Source organism: Erpetoichthys calabaricus, chromosome 3 (genome assembly GCF_900747795.2).
Source record: "Erpetoichthys calabaricus chromosome 3, fErpCal1.3, whole genome shotgun sequence".
NCBI classification, from domain to species: domain Eukaryota; kingdom Metazoa; phylum Chordata; class Cladistia; order Polypteriformes; family Polypteridae; genus Erpetoichthys; species Erpetoichthys calabaricus.
Window position 1 is genome coordinate 295,217,931 of NC_041396.2, and position 19,773 is coordinate 295,237,703.

The window sequence follows — 19,773 nt, forward strand, 5'->3', positions numbered from 1 at the left end:
AGCAATGCCCACCACCAAGGACTGTGCAACCCCAGCTGAACGACGCCATCTTCCAGACTTCACAATGACAAAATACAGAAGCGGTGACGGTGACAGTCATCAGGTGACTGGCGATGGCATTCTGCATGGCAGGGGCTCTGCTGTATATAAAGTAAGGATGATTGGCCGGTGAACCAACATAACTTGTAAATCATGTGGGCTTTCAATACGAGCAAATGACTTTTGGTGACCTTCTTGTCCATTCGGCGAGGACCCTAATCAAAAAAAAAATCAGATTCCACAAAGGAGGGTGGGAGTGGGTCAGCTGCCCATAAAGATATCCAGACGCTTTCACACTTTATGGTTAGACGCCATTGAACCCCAGGGCTCTTAATTTGGCTTCTCTGATCAGCAGTGAAAGACCCTTCAAGGTCACCGTGAAAACAAAGCTGTGCCAGGTGGTCTAAATTAAGTGGTCTTTTTATTCGCCATATTCGGAATTTGTCATTTTTCACATATCCCATGTCACTCACCAGACAGGGTCACCCTTGGTGCGGCGTCCCTTGGAGTAACTGCAGATTAAGGGTCTTACTCAACAGCCCAACCGAGTGGGATCCCTCCTGGCAGTAAAGGGATTTGAACCAACAACCTTTGAGTTACCAGGCCAGAGCCACCAGTAAGAATATCAAACCTCAAATTATTAATCATATAAGGAATCGCCCCCATCAAGGCTCAATCCTCCTCGGGGGTCTATCAGGCAATTCAGTGCTTCCTCCTGATGTCCCAGACTGAGTGTTACCACTCTGTAAGTCCTCTTCTGTTCATTGTGCTAATTCTGAACAAGATAAAGTAGATTTATTATTGATTGGCAGTGTCATCTGACCTGAGAGCCTGGAGCCTCCATTTGAAAATCTCATTCCCTTTGGTATGAATAAACTTCACCTCACCTCATCTCATCCAAAAAAGTGCGCAGGAGGGCTGTTGGTTCTGCTCTTCTCTTCTTCATTGCTGTGCCAGCTGGGCATCCAATAAAACTGAGATGGGCAGCCTGGCGGGGACTGAGGGGCACATCAATGTTTGTCTAGATATGATAAGAAATCACCTCATATCATAAAATTATATTATTGATGCAACTCTATTTGTCCTCCGAGGAAATTTTCCAATTATATTATATTATATTATATTATATTATATTATATTATATTATATTATATTATATTATATTATATTATATTATTTATTAGTTAATTTATTTTTTGCACCTCTTTAAAAAGCCAGATTGCCCAATGGGGACAAATTCAATGTCATCTATCTATCATCTTCAAACCCGCTATATCCTAACACAGGATCACGGGGGTCTGCTTGAGTCAATCCCAGCCAACACAAGGCGCAAAACAGGAACAAATACCCGGGCAAGGTGCCAGCCCACTGCAGGGCACACACACACACACACACACACACAACCACACACCAAGCACACACCAGCATGTCTTTGGACTGTGGGAGGAAACCGGAGCACCCGAAGGAAACTCACGCAGACACGGGGAGAACATGCAAACTCCACACAGGGAGGACCCAGGAAACGAACACAGGTCTCCTTACTGTGAGGCATGTCTATCTATCTATCTATCTATCTATCTATCTATCTATCTATCTATCTATCTATCTATCTATCTATCTATCTATCTATCTATCTATGATATAGTGCCTATCTATCTATCTATCTATCTATCTATCTATCTATCTATCTATCTATCTATCTATCTGTCTATCTATCTATCTATCTATCTATCTATCTATGATATAGTGCCTATCTATCTATCTATCTATCTATCTATCTATCTATCTATCTATCTATCTATCTATCTATCTATCTATCTATCATATAGTGCCTTTCACATCTATCTATCTATCTATCTATCTATCTATCTATCTATCTATCTATCTATCTATCTATCTATCTATTATATAGTGCCTTTCACATCTATCTATCTATCTATCTATCTATCTATCTATCTATCTATCTATCTATCTATCTATCTATCTATCTATCTATCTATCTATCTATGATATAGTGCCTATCTATCTATCTATCTATCTATCTATCTATCTATCTATCTATCTATCTATCTATCTATCTATCTATCTTATAGTGCCTTTCACATCTATCTATCTATCTATCTATCTATCTATCTATCTATCTATCTATCTATCTATCTATCTATCTATCTATCTATCTGATAGTGCCTTTCACATCTATCTATCTATCTATCTATCTATCTATCTATCTATCTATCTATCTATCTATGATATAGTGCCTATCTATCTATCTATCTATCTATCTATCTATCTATCTATCTATCTATCTATCTATCTATCTATCTATCTATCTATCTATCTATCTATCTATCATATAGTGCCTATCTATCTATCTATCTATCTATCTATCTATCTATCTATCTATCTATCTATCTATCTATCTGATAGTGCCTTTCACATCTATCTATCTATCTATCTATCTATCTATCTATCTATCTATCTATCTATCTATCTATCTATCTATCTATCTATCTATCTATCTATGATATAGTGCCTATCTATCTATCTATCTATCTATCTATCTATCTATCTATCTATCTATCTATCTATCTATCTATCTATCTATCTATCTATCATATAGTGCCTATCTATCTATCTATCTATCTATCTATCTATCTATCTATCTATCTATCTATCTATCTATCTATCTATCTATCTATGATATAGTGCCTATCTATCTATCTATGATATAGTGCCTATCTATCTATCTATCTATCTATCTATCTATCTATCTATCTATCTATCTATCTATCTATCTATCTATCTATTATATACAGGTGCTGGTCATAAAATTAGAATATCATGACAAAGTTGATTTATTTCAGTAATTCCATTCAAAAAGTGAAACTTGTATATTAGATTCATTCATTACACACAGACTGATGTATTTCAAATGTTTATTTCTTTTAATGTTGATGATTATAACTGACAACTAATGAAAGTCCCAAATTCAGTATCTCGGAAAATTAGAATATCAATTAAGACCAATGCAAAAAAAGGATTTTTAGAAATGTTGGCCAACTGAAGGGTATGAACATGAAAAGTATGAGCATGTACAGCACTCAGTATTTAGTTGGGGCTCCTTTGGCCTGGATTACTGTGGCACTGCGGCGTGGCATGGAGTCGATCAGTCTGTGGCACTGCTCAGGTGTTAGGAGAGCCCATGTTGCTCTGATAGTGGCCTTCAGCTCTTCTGAATTGTTGGGTCTGGCGTATTGCATCTTCCTCTTCACAATACCCCATAGATTTTCTATGGGGTTAAGGTCAGGCGAGTTTGCTGGCCAATCAAGAACAGGGATACCATGGTCCTTAAACAGGTACTGGTAGCTTTGGCACTGTGTGCAGGTGCCAGGTCCTGTTGGAAAATGAAATCTGCATCTCCATAAAGTTCAGCAGCAGCAGGAAGCATGAAGTGCTCTAAAACTTCCTGGTAGACGGCTGCGTTGACCTTGGACCTCAGAAAACACAATGGACCAACACCAGCAGATGACATGGCACCCCAAACCTTCACTGACTGTGGAAACTTTACACTGGACCTCACGCAACGTGGATTCTGTGCCTCTCCTCTCTTCCTCCTGACTCTGGGACCTTGATTTCCAAAGGAAATGCAAAATTTACTTTCATCAGAGAACGTAACTTTGGACCACTCAGCAGCAGTCCAAAGGCGAGACGCTTCTGACGCTGTCTCTTGTTCAAGAGTGGCTTGACACAAGGAATGCGACAGCTGAAACTCATGTCTTGCATACGTCTGTGCGTGGTGGTTCTTGAAGCACTGACTCCAGCTGCAGTCCACTCTTTGTGAATCTCCCCCACATTTTTGAATGGGTTTTGTTTCACAATCCTCTCCAGGGTGCGGTTATCCCTATTGCTTGTACACTGTTTTCTACCACATCTTGTCCTTCCCTTCGCCTCTCTATTAATGTGCTTGGACACAGAGCTCTGTGAACAGCCAGCCTCTTTAGCAATGACCTTTTGTGTCTTGCCCTCCTTGTGCAAGGTGTCAGTGGTCGTCCTTTGGACAACTGTCAAGTCAGCGGTCTTCCCCATGATTGTGTAGCCTACAGAACTCGACTGAGAGGCCATTTAAAGGCTTTTGCAGGTGTTTGGAGTTCCATCCATCCATCCATCCTCTTCCGCTTATCCGAGAGATGCCCAGACTTCCCTCTCCCCGGCCACTTCTTCTAGCTCTTCTGGGAGAATCCCGAGGCGTTCCCAGGCCAGCCGGGAGACATAGTCCCTCCAGCGTCCCTCTTCAGCTCTCTCTGGATCAGTTCACAGCCGAGTGTGAAGCGGCTGGGATGAGAATCAGCACCTCCAAATCCGAAACCATGGTCCTCAGCCGGAAAAGGGTGGAGTGCCCTCTCAGGGTTGGTAGCGAGATCCTGCCCCAAGTGGAGGAGTTCAAGTATCTCGGGATCTTGTTCACAAGTGAGGGAAGAATGGAGCGTGAGATCGACAGGCGGATCGGTGCGGCGTCCGCAGTGATGCGGGCTCTGCATCGGTCTGTCGTAGTGAAAAAGGAGCTGAGCCATAAGACAAAGCTCTCAATTTACCAGTCGATCTATGTTCCTACCCTCACCTATGGTCATGAGCTATGGGTAGTGACCGAAAGAACGAGATCGCGAATACAAGCAGCTGAAATGAGTTTCCTCCGCAGGGTGTCTGGGCTCTCCCTTAAAGATAGGGTGAGAAGCTCAGTCATACGGGAGGGGCTCAGAGTAGAGCCGCTGCTCCTCCGCATCGAGAGGAGTCAGATGAGGTGGCTCGGGCATCTGATCAGGATGCCTCCCTGGTGAGGTGTTCCGGGCACGTCCAACCAGGAGGAGGCCCCGGGGAAGACCCAGGACACGCTGGAGGGTCTATGTCTCCCGGCTGGCCTGGGAACACCTCGGGATTCTCCCGGAAGAGCTAGAAGAAGTGGCCGGGGAGAGGGAAGTCTGGGCATCTCTGCTCAAGCTGCTGCCCCCGCGACCCGACCTCGGATAAGTGGAAGAGGATGGATGGATGGATGGATGGATTACTGAAATAAATCAACTTTGTCATGATATTCTAATTTTATGACCAACACCTGTAGTGCCTTTCATATCTATCTATCTATCTATCTATCTATCTATCTATCTATCTATCTATCTATCTATCTATCTATCTATCTATCTATCTCATATAGTGCCTTTCCTATCTATCTATCTATCTATCTATCTATCTATCTATCTATCTATCTATCTATCTATCTATCTATCTATCTATCTATCTAAAGCCTCCCTCATTCCTTACTGCTTGTCACTGCCTTCTGGGTGTTGGGTGCCCCTCAATGAATTCCTATGAGTTTAGCTTAAGGCTGCCAATGTGTAAAAAGCTTCTGAATGGGCTGAACATGTAGACACGTTTCTGTTTCTGTTTCTGTTTTTGTTTCCATTTCCATTTATTTGCTGCTAGAGTGGGCTCAGGCCCCCCACACTGTTTTGTTTGACATGCATTGTGTCACTGAGACCCCCTCATTTTTTTTGTTTTGCAATCATTCCAGCGCCCCCCTCATCTGTTGGACTTGTACCCCGTGACACTCTGGTGGTCCCAGGGTTCATTCTGCTTTTCTGGCTTCCTTTGTCTCTGAAATGGCAAGCAGGTCTCAGATGATGGCTGGACAGACAGACGGGTACTTGATGAAGCAATGGCTCCTGTCTCGAAGCCCCTCTCCCACCTGCACTGAGATCAGCTCACATTTCAAACACAAAGGACACTCAGATGTCCCTTTCACTGCTGCCCCTACACCCCATCTGGCTGGACCCAAAGAGGCCAGGGGTGACTCTGCCATGCCACCATAGAAATGTCACAAACAAGGATTTGCCTGTCACTGCAGACTTGGCCTGACTTCAGTGAAAACAGACCAGGCAGCCAAGTGGTGAAGGATGCTGTGAGAAAAACCGTCATGCTGGCCATCCCACCGTCCTCTCGTCTTGCTTTGATGTCACACAAGTGAAAGACAAAACGCAAAAAGAAAATGTGGGCACCATAAAGGCTCCACTTTCACGGGAACTCATCTTTGGTGAATGAGAATGTGAAATGGCCTTGGTCAGTGACTGAAATCTGAACCCCTTGTCCCCCCATAACCCCCACCCCAGTGGTTTTTGAACCACTTCAAACCCTGCAACACAAGAAGGTGAGGTGACCCAATATAGGAGTACAGGGGGGGGGGGGGGTCGGGGATGGAGCCAGGAGCTGAATCTGGGGGCCTGAGTGTTTCCAACACATTTCCCATGAGTCACAGCAGTGCTCTGTGAATGTCAAAGGTCACACCGAGCAGGTGGGGCGGGGCTTGAAGTGAGAGAGTAAGGGAGGAGCTATCTCGCTTTTGACACTTCACCAGTCAGACAGTGCAGCAGCAGAAGGACGAGGTGTGGTGACATGGCTGTGAGTGCGGAGAGTGACTAACTGGGAGTCATGGAGGGGCCGAGTGTGTGTGAGTGTGTATGTGTATGTGTGTCTGCGTGTGTGTGTGTGCGTGCATGCGTGTTCCTGTCTGCGTGTGTGTGTATGTCTGTGTGTGTGTGTGCGCGCGCGCGTGTTTGTGTGTGTGTGTGTGTGTGTGTGTGTGTGTGTGTGTGCTCCTCTTTAGATGCTGCTTTAGAACTGAACCCCAAATTCTTCTTCTTCTTCTTGGTGATTGGCCAACCAACTTTAACTCTTTGAGGGCTGAATATTTTTTTCCACTACCGGCAGACGGAGCTAATGGCAGATCTGGCGAGAGAGCGAAGCAGCTGCACAAAGTGAAATACTCCGTGGACAACATTTTGCGTATTATTGCCGAATTGGACTCTGACTTATTGGACTACCGATTTCGATGCAAGTGATCTGGAGATGGAAACCGAAAGTGACGTACCAGCATCAGCTGATTGGTCCCCAGCTGATCGTAGAGCTGGACGCGTTGGTGTAGTGGCCGGCCCTTCTAAGTGTCATTATACGACATGTCGACATCCACCTCAAAAGAGTTCAAGCTGTGTGAGTGCCCCCTACTGGCCCGGGGTGTGAAGTGGGCCTTGCAGAGGTGGAGCAGAGGTGACGTCAGGGGGCTTCCTCCGCCACGTTACCAACTGCCTGACCATCGTTCCCCACCCTCATGTATTCGATGGGATCAATTTCGACCATTTCTCGATTGCGTTTCTCCACATCTTGTATGTTTTATGGAAGAACTGATGAGCAGTGCTCAGTGTTTCTAATCAGATGTCACTGCTTTAATGACAAAGATCTCTGACTGAGAAGACCTTCAGGGAATTCAACACAATTGGATGTCACTTTTTCAAACGAAGCTCCTCATTCGTCTTCATTCAATTCCATACGTTACACGCCAAGTCAGCGTCTGTGTGGGTGAAGGCGGATGTCGGCTAATGTCGGCGCTAATCAGTCTCACACATCTACAAGACTCACCGCCACGCCTGGACTGCAGTCGTCTGCTATCTCTAAATGAGGGCCAGTTGGCTCAGCGTGCCACAGGGGGACTCCAGTCGAGTTCTAGAAAGATCTCAAGGAGGCACCTGGGCACCATTTGGAGGTCTGAGAGCAGAGGGTCTGAGTGCTTCTAAGAAGGAACAGATGTTGTCACTTTGTCATCATGGGCTACTGAGTACGCATTCATTGTCCATTCATAATTAAATCCCCATCGCAGTAAAGTGCAGGCCGTGAAGGGGTCTGCATGCTTTCAGAATCTACTGGGGTCTGAACTTTTTTTTTGTCGTTGTCACCGCCGTATATTCACAGTACAAAAAAAAAATTCCAAGCCCTAAACGCTTGATGGGAGTTACACAAGGACGCTTTTCAAAAACGGCATCACCCAGCACCTAGTGGTCACCTCACAATAGGGGTCCGGCGGTGAACTAGGACTGCGACTGGGGGCCTGCTTGTATGCGACTCTTTACCCAGGAGTCATTGCAGTGCTGTATTTACATTTTGTATTTGCAGAGCCTGAGCTGGAGTTGTGACCTCGATTAGGGACACAAGGGTAGGATGGGGGGGGATCCGGCTATGAACTGGAGGTCTGTTTGTTTTGACTGTTCTGTCTATGAGTCTTAGTCATGCCATATGAACGATGGAGCAGCAGGTGTGATGTCATGGCTGACCTGAGGTGGGACAGTGATGAGGTGCCTGCTGGCCTTGGCTATTTTACCCAACATGCATTGCAGGGCTGTGAAATGGAATACTGGAGTGTGAGCAGATGAGGGTCCCAAGGGGGGTCGGCCTGAACTGGGAACCATTCTTCATTTGTTTGTATCCTGCGTAAGATTTGTATACAAAATAAAGCTTGGATTTGAATACCGTGATCTTTATTTAGGGAGCCACATATAATAAAAACAAACAGGCATGGGGCACAGTTGATGAACTTTTTACTTGGTGGAGCAAAATTAGCAATTTTAAAAAGTAGGAAAAGGGCCTGTGGACATCCTTCAAACTGTTTAGGGTTAAACCTTCACTCCAGGATCAAACTTGACGTTGCTTCTCATAAAGTAATGCACACAAGTGACAGTTTTGAGGATTTGTGGTGCGCAGCAGGGGTACGGTGTGCTATAGGGGTGTGTGTGTTTGAAACTCAGCTTATAACTCATTGTTTAAAAAATTATAAAATGGAAGCAGAAGGAATTGTGTACAAGTAATGCCCTGGGAACAATACTGGAACTCCGGGCTGGCTGGGCTTTGGTTTGATTTGTTATGTACATAAATTTACTAGAGAGGGGATTAAAAAAAAATGAAATATGTATATGATGACTGTGTGTGGGGTTACAAAGGGTTAATGTGAATGGTGGGGGGGCAGTTTCTAATTTTTATGGTTACCCGGAATCACCCCCAGGTGTGCCAGAAGTCCACTGCAGGGCTGTGCAGCTACCCCTGGCCACGCCCACAGAACCCGACAGGGCTGTCCCAAACTCCAACTCCCAGCATGCCCTGCAGGAATCTGAGGTGTCAAATCCACTCAGCAGGGCTGCCCCTCTAGTGTCCCAGGATAGGTAGTGCCTCGCAGATGCTCTCTCCCCTAGTCTTTCCATCCGGCTGGCCCTGCAGCTCCCCCTAGCGGCTCCCCACAGAATCCAACAGGGCTGTCTCAAACTCCAATTCCCAGCATGCCCTGCAGGAATCTGTGGTGTCAAATCCGCTCAGCAGGGCTGCCCCTCTAGTGTCCCAGGATAGGTAGTGCCTCGCAGATGCTCTCTCCCCTAGTCTTTCCATCCGGCTGGCCCTGCAGCTCCCCCTAGCGGCTCCCCACAGAATCCAACAGGGCTGTCTCAAACTCCAACTCCCAGCATGCCCTGCAGGAATCTGTGGTGTCAAATCCGCTCAGCAGGGCTGCCCCTCTAGTGTCCCAGGATAGGTAGTGCCTCGCAGATGCTCTCTCCCCCACTCTTTCCATTCAGCTGGCCCTGCAGCTCCCCCTAGAGGCTCCCCACAGAATCCAACAGGGCTGTCTCAAACTCCAATTCCCAGCATGCCCTGCAGGAATCTGTGGTGTCAAATCCGCTCAGCAGGGCTGCCCCTCTAGTGTCCCAGGATAGGTAGTGCCTCACAGATGCTCTCTCCCCCACTCTTTCCATTCAGCTGGCTCTGCAGCTCCCCCTAGAGGCTCCCCACAGAATCCAACAGGGCTGTCCCAAACTCCAACTCCCAGCATGCCCTGCGGGAATCCGTGGTGCCACAGCTGCCCAGCAGGGGAGCAGCGTCCCAGGGGAGGCAGTGCCTTACAGAGGCTCTCTCCTTCCATCCAGCTGGCGTCCCGGCCGCCCGTCATGACTTAAAGTCCCAAGGGCAGGCAGTGTGGCGCGGTGTTCAGTTTCCATCCTTGTTACGTATGTGAGTCTGGGCAAGTGTGGGGGTTTGGCTTAGAGACGGGTGGGGAGTCAGGGACAGACGTGGCAAAGGAGGGCTTGCTAGTTTCAGACTCCTTACCCACAAGCCACTGCAGCACTGTTACGTGAGTTACTTTCAGCTCACCAGGAAACGGGTTCATCTTAAAGTCCCGAGCTCTCATTTCTCACTTGTACTTAAAGTGCCAAGGGCTGGCAGTGTGGTGCAGTGGCTAAAACTTTGGACTTCAAACCCTGAGGTTGTGGGTTGAAATCTTGCCACTGTGTGACCCTGGGGAAGTCAACGTCTGCACCATTCACCTGTGACTCCAGCAGTATGTGCCAGTCTGTAAACTCAGAGCAGCCCCTCAGAGACTCTCTGGCCTCAGGCATCCATTTCCTGAATGATCGAATTGTCGCAGATTCTGGCTGTAGATAAACCAGACTGTGGTCTGACTTACCCAGTGGTGGCAATGCCCCCTTGATGCTGGTGTGACTCAGGTCCAGTGTTTTATTTTCTCTTGTGGGACTTTCAACTTCTTCTTCTTCCTCCTCTTCTTCTTCTTTCAGCTGCTCCCGTTAGGGGTTGTAACAGCTGGTCATCTTGTTCCAGATCTTTCTGTCCTCTCCATCTTGTTCTGTCACGCCGATCACCTGTATGTCCTCTCTCACCACATCCATAAACCTTCGCTTAGGGCTTCCTCTTCTCCTTTTGCCTGACAGCTTTATCCTTAGCACCCTTCTCTCATTATACTAATCATCTCTCCTCTGCACATGTCCAAACCAACGCAATCTCGCCTCTCTGACTTTGTCTCCCAACCGTCCCACCTGAGCTGACCCTCTAATGTCCTCATTTCTAATCCTGTCCATCCTCATCACACTCAATGCAAATTTTAGCATCTTTAACTGTGCCACCTCCAGCTCTGTCTCCTGCTTTCTGGTCAGTGCCACCGTCTCCAACCCATATAACACAGCTGGTCTCAGTACCGTCCTGTAGACCTTCCCTTTCACTCTTCCTGATACCCGTCTGTCACAAATCACTCCTGACACTTTTGATGTCCTGTGTAAAAACCAGTCAAGTGGGAGGACATGTTGACATGCCTGAAATCCAACAACAAAAGAGTCAGGGTGTCACGTCTGCAATCACATGACAGTCTTGTGAGTGACATCAACACGCCACTTTGGGCAGTTTCCATCCTTTCTTACATGTCCGAGTCTGGCCATGTGTGGGCAGATTGGCTCAGAGACGGGTGAGGAGTCAAGATCGGACATAGCAGAGTAGGGCCTGCTACCTTCAGACTCCTTACCCACAATTCATTGCAGCACTGAGTGAATGGCAGCATGTGGTCAGATCACAAGGGGCCATCAGGGTCTGAAGTGGGCCTGGTTTCAGATCCGTTACCCATGAGTGATTGCAGTACAGCCTATAGGTGGGACCAGATGACTGAACCTCCTGGTTCTTGATGGCTGCCTTTTAGTGTTTGCTTCTTCTGCAACTAAAAATAATAATAGTAATAATAATAATAAAAATGGGTGGCACGGTGGCGCATTGGGTAGATGTTGCTGCCTCGCAGTTAGGAGACCTGGGTTCGCTTCCCAGGTCCTCCCTGCGCGGAGTTTGCATGTTCTCCCCGTGTCTGTGTGGGTTTCCTCCCACAGTCCAAAGACATGCAGGTTAGGTGCATTGGCGATCCTAAATTGTCCCTAGTGTGGGTGTGGGTGTGCCCTACAGTGGGCTGGTACCCTGCCCGGGGTTTGTTTCCTGCCTTGCGCCCTGTGTTGGCTGGGATTGGCTCCAGCAGACCCCCGTGACCCTGTAGTTAGGATGTAGCGGATTGGATAATGGATGGATGGATAATAATAAAAATGCATTTTACTTATATAGCGCCTTTCCCATGCTGAAAAATGGCATGCAATTGAGCAGAATAGGCCGTTGCTTTTTTGTAACTGGGAAGTCAACAGTGAAGCTAAACAGCTCAAGAGGCCTTAGGCAGCAGCCATTTTCTCCAGGCCAGCATTCCTCAGCACTCAGCACAGGAGTGGCATGAAGACAGAGCTGCGGCCGATCCGACCCAGCATGGCCACCGCCTTTGTTATTTTTGGGCCCTGCCGCTGCTGCACCCTGATCCTCTGTGTGTTTCGCAGCTGTGTTTTCCTGCATGGAGCCAAGCGTGAGAGGTCAAGACACACCTCAGAAAGTCATCTGTCGTCTGAAGTCGATCTCGATTTTCTCGCTCACGCCCGATGTTCCTTGACCAGCGCGTGAGGCTCATCGCCTCATCCTACGAGATGTTGGTCAGTGTAGCTGTGCAGCTTTCATCTTCTCTCTCTATATTCCTCAAAGAAAGTGAAAATGAAAACATCAACAGCTGGGCAGTCGGCGGTCATTCAACCATTCATCAGTTTTCACAGTGACTTATCTGGTGGGGTGAGGGGGTCACAGAGAGGCAGTGCCCACCCTGGCAGCACTGACGCCAACACACCTGTTTACTTGCACCTTTGTTAACATTGCATTGCATGCAGGCTAACAGTCATGTGCTCTATATAGCGCCTTTACACAGTGAGCACCATTCAAGAGAACATTCATTAGTTCAGGGGGGGTCCAACTCCAGTGCTGGTGGGCCGCAGTGGCTGCAGATTCTCATTCTAACCATTTTCCCAATCAGTGATCAGTTTTCACTGCTAATGAACTCCTTTTCCCTTCATTTTAATAGCCCTGTTTTTAAGGATTCAGTCTTCTGAATTGATTTGTTTCTTCATGAAATGGCAGCCAAACAGAAATGAGACGTGAAACGAGCCGACAGATGAGCAGCTAATTTGGGGCTTCAAACTCCAACCAGTTTCTTAATGAGAAGCTGTAAAGGTTCAGCTCTTTTAATCTTTCCTCATAACTCATCCCCTGTAGCCCTCAATCAGCCTCGTCGCTCTTCTCTGGACCTTCTCTAGTGCTGTTATGTCCTTTTTGTAGCCTGGAGACTAAAACTGCACCCAGAACTCCAGATGAGGCCTCACCAGTGTGTTATAAAGCTGGAGCAGAACCTCCTGTGACTTGTACTCCACACAACAAGGCGGCTATATAACCTAACATTCTGTTAGCCTTCTTCATGGCTTCTCAACACTGTCGGGAAGTCAAAAGCTTAGAGTCCACTATGACTCCTAAATCCTCACATTTTTACTTCCTATTTGTAATTCTTTACATTTTCTGACATTAACTGCCACAAATCTGCCCAAGCTGGTCTGCTGTCCAAGTCCCTCTGTGATGACTCAACGGATTCTCGATTATCTGCCAATCCACCTATCTTGGTATCATCTACAAACTTCACCAGCTTGTTGTTTATATTCCTATCCAATAACAGTGCCCCCCCCATACTGCCCCCTGCTGGTCACCACTCTTAACATCAGCCAATTCTGATGAGGTTCCTCGCACCATCACCCTCTGCTTCCTATGTCTGAGACAATTCTGCACCCACCTACACACCACACCCTGAACTGCCACTTCTTTTAGTTTGATGCCCAACCTGTCATGTGGCACCTCATCAAATGCTTTCTGAACATCCACATTACATCTCGCCTGAAGAAGGGGCCTGAGTTGCCCTTAAAGCCTGCATACAGTATTGTAATCTTTTTAGTTAGCCAATAAAAGGTGCCATCTTGATTGACTTCTCACTGAAAGTCCAGATGAATAATATCAGACAACAAGCCTTTGCGTTTGCTTCCTCGTAGAATTCCAGCATGTTGGTAAAACACAACCCCCCTCTTCTGAACCCATGCTGGCACAAAAATGGATGTCATCGCTTCATCCAAGTGAGTGGTGGCTGAAGTGGCTCCACACTCACTATAGAAAGTGCTTTGAACAGTGAGAAAAGTGCTATATAAATGTGAAGAATTATTATTATTATTACCACTAAAAAGCACAAACATTTTTAATGAACACCATCTAATTATAATCAGTAGACTAATAATTACTACAAAATATTTATATAAACTGCACAAAAAAATGAAAGGACCACTTTGTTAATCCAAGTGTAGCATCAAGTCCATGACACCTGTGGGCTATCGATCTGGTCAGTGAAGTAGCAGAGGGGCTTGTTCATCAGTTTCAGCTGCTTTGGTCCACTAGAGGGGCCACAATGAGACGACCCCCAAACCAGGAATGAATGGTTTAACAGGTGGAGGGATGCCACTGACATTTTTCCCTCCTCATCTGTTTTGTCACTCGTTTTGCATTTGTCTACGGTCAGTGTCACTACTGGTAGCATGAGGCCATACCTGGACCCTACAGAGCTGGCACAGGTAGTCAAACTTCTCTAGGATGGCAGGCACATCAATACGTGGCATTGCCAGAAGGTTTGCTGTGTCTCTCAGCACAGTGTCAAAGGGCATGGAGGAGATTCCAGGAGACAGGCAGTTACTCCAGGAGAGCTGGACAGGGCCCCTCGTAGAAGGTCCTTAACCCATCAGCAGGACCCACCACTATCTGCTCATTTGGGCAACGAGGAACAGGATGAGCACTGGCAGAGCCTACAAAATGATCTCCAGCAGGCAGGCCACTGGTGTGAATTATCTCTGACCAAACAATCAGAAACAGACTTCATGAGGGTGGCCTGAAGGTCCGACATCCTCTAGTGGGCACCGTGGAGCTCAATTGGCATTTGCCATAGAATAGCAGAACTGGCAGGCGCCCTGTGTTTTTCACAGATGAGAGCAGGTTCACCCGGAGCACATGTAACAGACATGAAAGGGTCTGGAACAGTCTTGGGGAACGTTAGGCTGCCTGTGACATTGTACAGCATGAGCAGTTTGGTGATGGGTCAGTGATGGTATATCTGGGGTGGCATATCCATGGAGGGACACACAGACCTCTACAGGCCAGACAACGGCACCTTGACTGCCATTAGGTGGTGGGATGAAATCCTTGGACTCATTGTCAGACCCTATGCTGGTGCAGTGGCTCCTGGGTTCCTCCTGGTGCACGATAATGCCCAGCCCATATGTGGCGACAGGATGAAGGAATTGCTCCCATGGACTGCCAACTCACGCTCACTCACCTGACCTCAACCTAATAGAACACCTCTGGGTGGGACATTATGTTTTGGTCCATCTGACGCCTCAGGCTGTCCAGGAGCTCAGTGATGCCTTGGTCCAGATCTGGGAGGAGATCCCCCAGGAGACCATCCATCGTCTCATTAGGACGTTGTAAGGCATGGGTGGGGTTGGGGGGTATACAAACTAGTGAGTATGATTTGGAGTTGCTGCAATGACATTTCGGCCAAATGGACTCTCCTGCCTGCCGCCTCATTTTTTCCCTTTGATTTTCGGGGTCTCTTTGAATTCATTTCCATCAAACAATACGGCATCCTGTCGTTCCTAACACATCACCATACCAGTCCATGTCAGTAGAGATAGCCAGCAGGATTTGTTTTTCCCATTGAGATCTGATGTGTTTTCAAAGCGTTCCTTTCATGTTTTTGAGCAGTTTATATAGCGCCTGTCCAGAGTGAAATCCCCTCTTAATGCCACCCTGTGCCTCTTTCCATATTCAGGGCTTTGAGACTGAAGTTTCAATAAATTGAATGTTTCAAGTGCTGCTCACAATGTCACAGCCCCAATCCTGTAGTTCTCTACGCCCCATTTCTGTGCACCCTAAAAGCGTTAGACAAATTCAGTAAGGAAGACCCGCATTCTGTGGGGTTGTCTCTGTTCATTTGATTAAGATGTGCACTTACTGGGCAGCATGGTGGCACAGTGGTTAGCATACCTGCAGCATCCCAAGGTTCAAATCCTACCTCAATATGGAGTTTGCATGTTCTCCCACATTCCAGTCGTGTGTGTGTGTGTGTCTGATCACGTGACTGCTGGAAATCAGACCATGTGACCTGTTCGGTTGACCACACCCCCACACCCCGCCCTCAACAGTAATAACATGACAGACTGTAAAGATGGTGGTGAACGATCGCTGATAACGGACTGACCTTTGATCTTGACACTGAAGGGGCTCAGACGGCTAACCTTTGTCAGAGAACTCGCCTGTTTCTTTGTTATCTACGCCCAGTTTTGATGACAATGTCTTATTCTTCATTTCAAGTCTTTTATTGAGTCTGTTGCCACATTTGTGTTCTGACATACCTGGTAGGACGCCTAGTGCTCAGTTGCTCTTTTGAGTGACAGGACTTGATGCCATCAGTCAGAACCCAACATTCCTCGCCTTTAACCGCAATGCCCTCCAATTAGTGGGTAAGCAGTTTGGGCCAACTCACTGCCCACCAGTTAGTGGCCTCCGGCTCCTGTCCTCCCTTTTTAGTGGCTTGTTCTGCTGTCACCTCCATGTCCTGATAATCCCAAAGCCACCAGCCTTTTCCATGTTTCTTGTGCCAGTTAATCTCTACACTCGAACCTTGAATGGAAGTAGCCATGCATGCCATCCCATGTCCCGACATTCTTGGACCACTTCCTGGTACTTGGTGGCTTTCTTTTCATTGTCTTCCTCCCATGGGACTGTTAATTTGATGAAGGTGATCTTCCTCACCTGCTCTTTCTAGATGATGACATCGCAGCCTTAGGGGTGAACTGCAGCTTCCATACCAGGTTCGCCCTCTGCACCTTCTGACGGATGTTGCTCTTAGGTTTTTTATGAAGTCAGGTGGTCTCATATGAACTGGGTGGGTGCTCCTGCTGTCCCCCTGGGTTTGCAGTTTCTTACCTATCTCCTGCTCCACCACTTGTATCCCCCTTGGGTGAGCGTAGAGTTGTATGGGGGTCATGGTGTCTTTATTTTCAAAGAGCTCACAGAGAGGGTCTCCCCTCATCCTCCCACCTGTACAGATTTTCCTGGTGTTGCACACAGTTTGGAGCAGAAAAGAAATCCAGTATGGCTCCAGCTTCCCGAAGTTCGGCCCATGACAGTTCCCACTTTGTCCAAGCTCCCTGGGACACCAGTTCCCCTGCCTTGTCGTACCTCAGCCTGGATTGTCCCCTCCCATCTCCTGTGTCTGCTTTTCCTCATTATTGGGAGTGGAAGGTTCCAAGGCCTTGTTTTCCAGTTCATGGGATCAGAATGATGCCGTTCAGCTTCAGAGCTTCTGCCACCGATGCCCACTTAGGCCTTCACCTACCCGTTATGTCTGCTCATCACTGTTGTCTTTGTACATCATTGCCACCCTGCATTCACCACAGAGGAGCTGACCCGATCTGCAGTAAAGCCCTCATACTGTATGTGCTGGTTTGGACATCTCAGTATTAGGAACAAAATTGTCGAGACCCCCCGGTGACCCCAATGTGTGCACAGTCTGAGACCATCATTCTTATTTGTGGGAATTTCATTGAGTGCCAACTCTAACGATGGTTGTCAAATGTCATCTCCTGACTTCGTATCTTGTATCCATTGTGGTCAAGTGAGGTGCGACACGGCATCCAAAAGGTGTTGACTATAACGAAAACAGTGCTCGGTGGAGCACAAAACCAACAGACCACAAGGCTGCAGTGGTCCGGGGTTAGAGCTTAATGTCCAGATGAGAGATGACTGGAAGGGGCGGGGTCAGGTGCCTTAGGGGAAGGGGAGGAGTCAGTCACCCACAGGAAGGGGTGGAGTCATCTGCCCTCACAGCTGTGGGAACAGAAAGAGACAATGCCATTAGGGACAGCGCCCCCCTCTCGTCCTGGGGTGGTATTGCCTATCTTGGATGAGACCAGAGGGTGACCCTCAGATGTGACATTGTGTGACAGCGTCCTCGATTTGGTGCTTACTGAAGCAAACAGACGTCCTTCAGGGACAGAGGAACTGGTTTATCAATTTGCTGCCTTGCTTACCTTATTGATTTATTATTTGATGAACTGCTTGTTCTGCGGTGGTTTGGCACCCTGCCCAGGATTGTTTCCTGCCTTGTGCCCTGTGTTGGCTGGGATTGGCTCCAGCAGACCCCCGTGACCCTGTGTTCAGATTCAGTGGGTTAGAAAATGGATGGATGGATGAACTGCTTGTTTCATTGATTGTTGCTTGATGAATTATTTATGTCATTTTGATTGGTCACTTATGCTATTGATTGATTGATTGGCTGACTGACTGATGGATTGATCAATTGATTGACTTGATTTATTGATGACTGAATATTTACTGGTTTAATCAATTGATTAGTGGCTTAATGAACTGATTCCATTTCTGATTGATTACTTGTTTGACAGATTAAGTCTTTTATTTTCAGATTAATATGCGATTGATTAAACTGTTCATTCAGTGCCCGTCATAGAACATTAGAACATTAGAACACTCTGGACGAGAACAGGCCATTCAGCCCACCAAAGCTCACCAGTTCTGTCCACTTAACTCTAAAAAAACATCAAGTCGAGTTTTAAAAGTCCCTAAAGTCCTCCTGTCCACCACACTGCTTGGTCGCTTATTCCAAGTGTCTACCGTTCTTTGTGTAAGGAAAAACTTCCTAATGTTTGTCTAAATTTCCCCTTCACAAGTTTCCAGTTGTGTCCCTGTGTTCTTGATGAACTCATTTTAAAGTCACCATCTCGATCCGCTGGACTAATTCACTTCATCATTTTAAACACTTCAGTCATGTCTCCTCTTAATCTCCTTTTACTGTAAAGGCTCAGCTCTTTTAATTTTTCCTCATAACTCATCCCCTGTAGCCCTGAATCAGCCTCGTTGCTCTTCTCTGGACCTTCTCTAGTGCTGCTATGTCCTTTTAGGAGACCCAAACTGCACCAAGTACTTCAGATGAGGCCTCACCAGTGTGTTATAAAATTGAGCAGAACCTCTTGTGACTTGTACTCCACACATCAAGGCGCTATATAACCTGACATTCTGTAAGCTTTCTTCATGGCTTCTGAACACTGTCTGTCAGTCGATATCTTAGAGTCCACTACAACTCCTAAATCCTTCTCATAGCGGGCACAATGTCAAGCTCTTCATACACACACATTACAAAGTGAAGGTGCGTCACTGTAGCAGGACAGCACTGTGCATCAGCATGGGAAAGGTGACAAGGTGACAGTGAGGTGACATGTGGTAAAACACCAAAGGCCAAAGTTTAGTGTCAGGGTCCAGTCCTCAGTTGGCATCAGCCATAAAGAAAGATGGTGAGGCTTTTCCATGCAATGTTGAGGTTTCCAGCCTACCAGGTCCATAAGGGCCATAAGGTATGACTTTCCCTGCTGGCCCACCCACCGAAACCCTGGGTGCCAAGAGCTTTGCTGCTGGTTTTATACTGAGGATGTGTTGAGTTTGGGGAAAGTTTTAAGACCTTTGAGAGGTTCTATTCAATAAGGGCGCGCACAAAAAGGCGACCTTCAAAAGGGCGACCTCAATTGGCCGCGGAGAATAAAAGCGCACATAAATAAAAGCGATCTTCAAAAGGGCGACCTCAATTGAGCGCCGAATAAAGGTGCGCGCAAATAAAGGAGCGCTTCAAACGGATGACCTTCGGAGCGAATTAAATTAATTGTCCTTGATTATGCTAATAGACCGCATCTCGAATATCTACGTGGCATTGCACATAATCTACAGCTTCAAGTGTAACTTGCTTTCACCTTTTTATACATTCAGTCATTGCCTTAATCGAATTTTCTGTAATTTTGAAAACAAGGAAATATAGAGAGCTTTAGAAATAGTTCGTTTGAAGTAGTTCGTTAGAAGTTCATGCATTAATTAATTGGATGTTTTAATATTCTTGCTTTCACCTTTTTATACGTTCAATCATTGCCTTTATCTAATAAATTTTCTGTAATTTTGTTGCGTTTGCCTTTATTCGCTGCGCCCAATTGACGTCACCCTTTTGAAGCGCGCCTTTATTTATGCGCGCATTTATTCGGCGCTCAATTGAGGTCATCCTTTTGAAGCGCTCCTTTATTTGCGCGCGCCTTTATT